The 6,420-nt window shown below is 33.6% G+C and overlaps 1 protein-coding gene and 1 long non-coding RNA gene across 3 annotated transcripts in view; one reads left to right on the forward strand and one right to left on the reverse strand.

Annotated features, from left to right (window-relative positions):
* Positions 1-1,597: 1,597 nt before the first annotated feature.
* Positions 1,598-5,748, reverse strand: LOC128250274 (uncharacterized). Its single transcript, XR_008266306.1, has 2 exons — positions 5,655-5,748; positions 1,598-5,166 (listed from the first exon to the last, which is right to left on the reverse strand). It is a non-coding gene; the product is annotated as an uncharacterized LOC128250274 (long non-coding RNA).
* A 153-nt stretch (positions 5,749-5,901) lies between these two features.
* Positions 5,902-6,420, forward strand: part of LOC106879445 (zinc finger protein 423) — a 34,517-nt gene continuing 33,998 nt past the window's right edge. The window contains exon 1 of one of the 2 annotated variants that reach the window (XM_052975129.1): positions 5,902-6,095. The gene's annotated coding sequence lies outside the window, so the exon portion shown is untranslated. The remainder of the gene's footprint in view (positions 6,096-6,420) is intronic. The other variant, XM_014928999.2, reaches the window with a different exon arrangement.

Genomic DNA, 6,420 nt, shown 5'->3' on the forward strand with positions numbered 1-6,420 from the left:
AAGTCTATACATGTGTTCATTCATTGGTTTGTAAACAATGGCTTCATTAACAATGTCATCTGTTTGTAGTCCACTAAAAAAGCATGTTACCCAACCATTGTAAACAAAACACTCATTTTAGTATCATTTGTTTTCAGTTCTCCATGTAAACATGTCCAAGTTGTTTATAGACTGAAAGATTATTTCCTAATTTGGAAACAGGTGAGGGTTGGCATCAGGAAGAGCATCTGGCCTTGGAAATCTCTTCCCAACATACTCTTTCTTGTCTGATCCATGCAAGCATAGAAAAATAGACATTAAAACAATAATGATTATGTGTGTGTTTGTGTGTGTGTATATATTTATAAGTGCTCACACACAAACCCACATGTTTTACTGATTGATGAGATCTCACAAGATCAAAGCATGTCTGTTGCTTTTGCCAGTTGGCTTAAAGACAAGATCCACTCCTAACTGCATTTTAAAAAATTTTCCTAAAATTTGAAATAGCTCATATTAAAGTTATCTCCCCATTTTAAAACAACCTCTGGGAGCTTTTGCCTTCTCATTGTAAAGATAATCTTAGTAAATCAACATTATACTACAAGAGTGGGCTGAAAAGTTCATAGGAGTGATGTTAAAGCTGTGAAATCTCGCATACATTAATTTCAACCCCTCTTATTAATAATTGCATTGTTTCTTTCCAGGTAAGCTGACATCTGACAATTCAAGGAAGACTTCAAAAGTAACTGGTAGCAATTTCTCTTGAAAAATGGACAAAATTTTGTATTGTGGTATTATCAAGTACCTCCAGAAAAAGGGTCTAGTTCCCAAGGACATTCATACTGACATGGTTGCTACCTTAGGGGATGACACGCTAGTTTTATCAACAGTAAAAAAGAGGGCAGCTGAATTTAGGATGGGTAAAGACAGTCTTGAAGATGACCCAGCATCTGGATGTCCTGCAACTGCTACCACTGAAGAAAACATTGTGTTCACCATATGGTGATGGATGACAGGCAATTGATAATAAATCAAATAGCCAATACTATTAGCATGTCCTGTGAGAGAGTTGAGAATATTCTGCCCAATAAATTTGACATGATGGAGGTTTCTGCTTGGCAAGTGCCACAGCCGACACCTGATCAAAATGTGCACCAGGCTGATCACATCACAACAAAATCTGACATTGTTTTAGGCAGATCCAGCTGGTTTCCTTGAATGTTTCCTAACCAGGATGAGTATTGGCATCATCACATTGAGCCAGAGAGAAAGAGACAGTCCATGCATTGAAAACACTACTCCTCAATTGCACCAAAGAAGGCCAAGGTCATATCATCGGCAGGGTAGGTGATGGCCTCTTTTTTTGTGATGCAAAAAACACTGTGTTTATTGACTATCTTAAAAAGGACCACAACATCAAAGGAGAGTTCTATACCAACTTGCTCAAAATGAATCTCATTTGGTGGTCAGCCTCTGAACTTTTCAGTCAACCCTTCTATATTATATAAAAAGGAATCTATATTGTATGTGCATGCAGAATGCCAAGGTAATTTCTCTTAACTATTTTGTTTGTGCGTGTGTACTTTTTCTCAGAAAATTAAAAAATATCCTTCAGTTGATGTTCATTTTTCTTTATTCAATTTATTATATAAAATGCATATATTCATACAATACCTTTAATTTTTTTTCTTTATGTTGATCTGCTGAAAAACAAGATTTGAACAACCCCAATATTCAGTATATTAAGTAAATAAGACACACTGACTCTATTAGAAATGCAAAAACAGGCAGTACATCCAGGTTCCCTTTCAATACTGATGTTGGTTCTATGATACAAAACATCTATCTTTAATAACAACAGTTTGGTAATAAAACCCATCCAAAATCTTATTTTCAAAAATTAATTGGAATACACAAGTAGAGTATTTCATAAAAAATACTGTTATGGAAGAGTTAAACAGTGATTATATCTCCCCACCAGATGAGAAGTCTAGTCTATTAAATGCTTTGTTGCACGTGTATTTCTCTAACAAGATGTACTCAAGGCATTAAGCCACCTACCTAACTGCTAGACCAAATTATCAACAAGCCAATAGGGGAGCCTTTATATGATTGCATGACCTGCCAGAGATAGCAGCCAAATCTCTTTCAAATCACATTCCACCATCTTACAAAAAGGACACACTGATCCTAAGTTGTCTGCATATAGGGAAAAGACGGGAGGGCACACAACTGAAATGCTTTTAATCATAGATCTGCTCAGTTAGAAATGATTTGGAAATACAAAACAACTACATCACCCAATTAATTTGACATCTTAAACCCACATTATTGCTCCAAGTGTGTCAAAATGATTCTTTAAATCATAGTCAACAACAAATTTACAGATGACTTTTACTACTGACCAAGACAAAACTTAGTTTAAGTTCCTTCAATTGTTAGGCTTGAATGTTCTCTCTTGGAAATTTTAACCTCCAAACTACTTCAGAGTAAAGCTAAATACATATATTCACATATATAATGAATATCTGAAAGATATACAAGTAATCTGATCTTACATAGTAATGACATATGGACATTAAGTTTGGCAGGTCTATAGTTGCTGTTTAACCCTGATTGAGTGGGTATTTTGGCCATGATCATCTATTCATTTTTCAAGAATTGCATTGTATACTCTGATCACACTGTCCAGTGTATTCTTTTATAAGATGTAAGGGTATGATTTTAAGAAATCTGGTTGCTATTTCTAGCAGGTTGAGTGACTGTGCAGAGGCTACTACATTGCAAATGGAAGTTCAAAAGAAATAAATTGTATATGATCCACTGATTGTGCAACACATTAACATTAAAGAAAGGTAGAGCACAAACAAGCTGGATAATCAAGGCAACACCTCTGTAAGAGAGGTGGCTGCACTGGTGTAGGCATTTCATGCAAACAGATAAGTGTTAAGTGAAAATGAGATAACAGTGGAAGTTAAATATTACATTGAGAACCTAAGATATAAAGATGAAGTGATGAGAGAGTACTTCACACCTGTCTAAGCTACACCGGCATCAATGCAAAAACAATATATATACTCTATATCTAATGATTATATACTATATGTACATATAACTACTCCAGACCATAATGGCAGAACAAGTCAATGTATTTAACAATAATGATAGATATGCAAAAATTTTGAACTGGAGGAATGCAACACCAAACAGAGTGGCTATGAATGTGCCATTTGAGCCTAAAACCTAATCAGTGTCAGTCCATTGCAGTTCTATCACCTGATATCGGTTGTCTTATTCTACATGTGCTGCATAGGATGGCCCTGAAACCATAGTCTGTGGGTCACCCCCATCAGTGAAAACAAATCTATGCCATTTTTTCCTGGTGATATTTTCTTCAACAGAGAGAAATTGAAAGTCTCAAATTATAAGAAAGAGCTAACAATATACATGTACAAGCCAACAATATACAAGTACATATAGTGACCGCAGAATTTGACTAGTACTTTATTTTATCAACCCTAGAGGGTGATTAGTTGACCATAGTAGGATTTGAACTCAAAACCTACTATGGAATTTTGCTAAATACCATAAGTATTTTATCCAAGGCTTTCATTTCTAACATATTAAATGTGTTCCCTAATCCTATATATTCTGTCACTACAATAACAGCTTCTGCTCCTCAGAATAAGGTAACTGCACCCAGGCCCACCTAACCCTACCCTACTAATTTATGCTTAATTCTTCCAACTTATTCTAAACTGTGTATCTTATTGAACATTTATGTTGGGAATATCTTGTGGTGGGTACCTGTGCATCAACGGTAAAATAAACTGTTGTACACCAGCAATCACATATAATTTGCTTTTCTGTTGTTATAGCAAAGATAGTACATCTATCTAAAACAAAATATATCATTAAAGAAAAAAAAGCCATTCACCTGGTGGAAAAACTGACTATGACAGTGCAATAGGTCCTTAATTCTCTGAACTTGTTTGATTTAATTTTATACGTTACTAGCTTAAAAGCCGCATTCTGTGCAGACTTTTGAGCTCACTCCTGTGAATGCTAATTGGGCCTGCAGCCCAAAACTAAAGAGAGAAATAATAATAATAAAGCATTTATTGGTAATCTACCAATATGGTATTAAATGAAAAACTTGAAAGTTCACAAATTTTTGGAGTTCTTTTAGAATTTGAATTTTCAACTGTTAGCATATAACAAATCCTCATCCAAACATGATCCCAATGCTGGATGTTCAAGAACCACATGATGGGCAGGTTTCCAATCCCTGGCTCATTCTGACTCCAAAAAGGTATTATATGTCTATGTAGAGCAAATGTAAACTGAGATACAGGGGTCTCGGATGGATAGACAGAACTTTGCGTTTATTATTATAGGTAAGCACCAGTTTGAGAAAAAAAAACAAAGAGAGAAAACAGGTTCACTAATGAAATTCAAACCACGTATTTATTGCCTGGAAGAGTCTGTCTGTCTCATCAGAGGGTGTGTCTCTTTTCTGTCTCAACTGGGTTCTTAAATTCTATTAATTTAAGTAGAAAATCTTAGTAGTTAATTCATTGTTGAATTTATGCTAAATCCAATACAAACAGACATCTCCGTGTTACTTTCAGAATATCAAACTGAATGTTTTCAGTTTTTCCTCTTCTGCAATATAAATGTTTCTCGTAATCCCAATTTTGCTTAGCCCTGATTTCATAGCGTTATGTGGATATGACTGGGTACAGATTACATCTATAGGTAATATAATACATGGTGGGTGAATGAAACAATGAACTTTCAACAATAAATTAGTTAAATTACACACTATATTGGTTAAAAATTAAAATTCTTTTCTTAATGTGTCTTATGAAACTTGCCAAAAAGGTTTACGTGAACCAAGGGAGACATAGCCCCTTTAAAAAAAAAAGCAGGATGGTCACAGCTTTTATTATGGACTTACTAAATCAAGGGTATAATAGTACTTATAGTGAACAAGTAATGTTTATAAAGGTTACTTGATGATGATCGTTAGTCCTGTGAGGACTGGTGAATTACAAGCATGTCGAAACCACGACGCAATTTCAATCCTTAATTCATGTAGGGAAATGCGTGAAAATCACATCTCAATTTTCATTTCCTCTAATATATTCGGCAGTAAGAAGGAAACCAATATTAGCGAGCTAGCTACAGGAAAAAATAAAATCAGAAAAAAGGCAATTTTCAAAACCTGAGCAGACTAAATGTATTAAGCCTTTAAATGCGTTCATCTATATTCTAAGATTATCAACAAAATACAAAGATACAATAAATCAGTCAATAGCATAGATGTGACTTTTTTTTTCTTGGTATCGAAACATGCCACAATAGATGTCTATTTAACATTCTCTTAATGTTGATGGAATATATTTAAATTTATTAAAGCAGCTTCTATTCGATGAATATCTAATTCCTTACATAAACTTACATCTACTGTTGAATATATAGTTCTCTTAGCGGCAAAGGAAAATGTTAAAAATAGATGAAAAAATTCTTCTGCTAGAAGTCGACAGAACATGACGTCATTGTAGCAGTGGGTATATAAAAAAAATGAAGTTGTTTCATAGTAAAACTAAATGAAAACGTGTTGTTAACTTCATCTAAATCTCGAAAGAACAGATAAAAAAGAGACTTACTAGTCATTATTGTTGCATACAGCTTTTAAACACTAAAAAAAATGTCATAAACATGCCTTGACAATTACATTGGAAATATAAGCCAACGCCATTTTGAAACGTGAAAAAATTGGGTCGATAATGTGTAATGATTGGAACGTGATACGCACCGAAACGCAACGGAACGGAATTCAAATAAGTTCCATTTCAACTTTTTTTAAGAGCCATTCAATTTTTTTATGAAAACTAAATAGTGATAGAAAAAATTTGAAACCTGAACGAAATTAGGAAAAGTTTAATTTAAATATAGATAAAGTTTATAACATTTTAACAAAGGGAGACAATAACCTTCAGTAGACAAACTTCACTTTTTATAGCTTGTCTTCCCTTCCACTGCAGAAAAGCAGAAGGTTCTTACAATATTTAACAATTAAGTCATTAGAGAAATATTTCAACTTCACGGTAAGTGAAATTTTCTTTACCATTTCTCCGTTCCAACTTTTTTATGTTTCTTTTTTAAAAAAATTCCCGCCTTTTTTATGACAATTCAAACAATTTAAATTATCACTGCACTTTAGTGGAAACTGGTGTCGGTGTTCTAGTTATATATTAGAAAACGGTAAAGACTGTAGACTAATTGACAGAAAGAAAGAAAAAAAAACGGATGGTGTAAATCAGCGAACGGAATTCTTTAAGTTTTGTTTATTTTAATTTTTTTGCGTTAATCTTGAAATAAAATATCGGTAAAAAAAAATTCCAAACATTTAACAGTATTAATTTTGATAAT

The sequence above is a fragment of the Octopus bimaculoides genome, chromosome 20 (genome assembly GCF_001194135.2).
Source record: "Octopus bimaculoides isolate UCB-OBI-ISO-001 chromosome 20, ASM119413v2, whole genome shotgun sequence".
In the NCBI taxonomy this organism is placed as follows: Eukaryota; Metazoa; Mollusca; class Cephalopoda; order Octopoda; family Octopodidae; genus Octopus; species Octopus bimaculoides.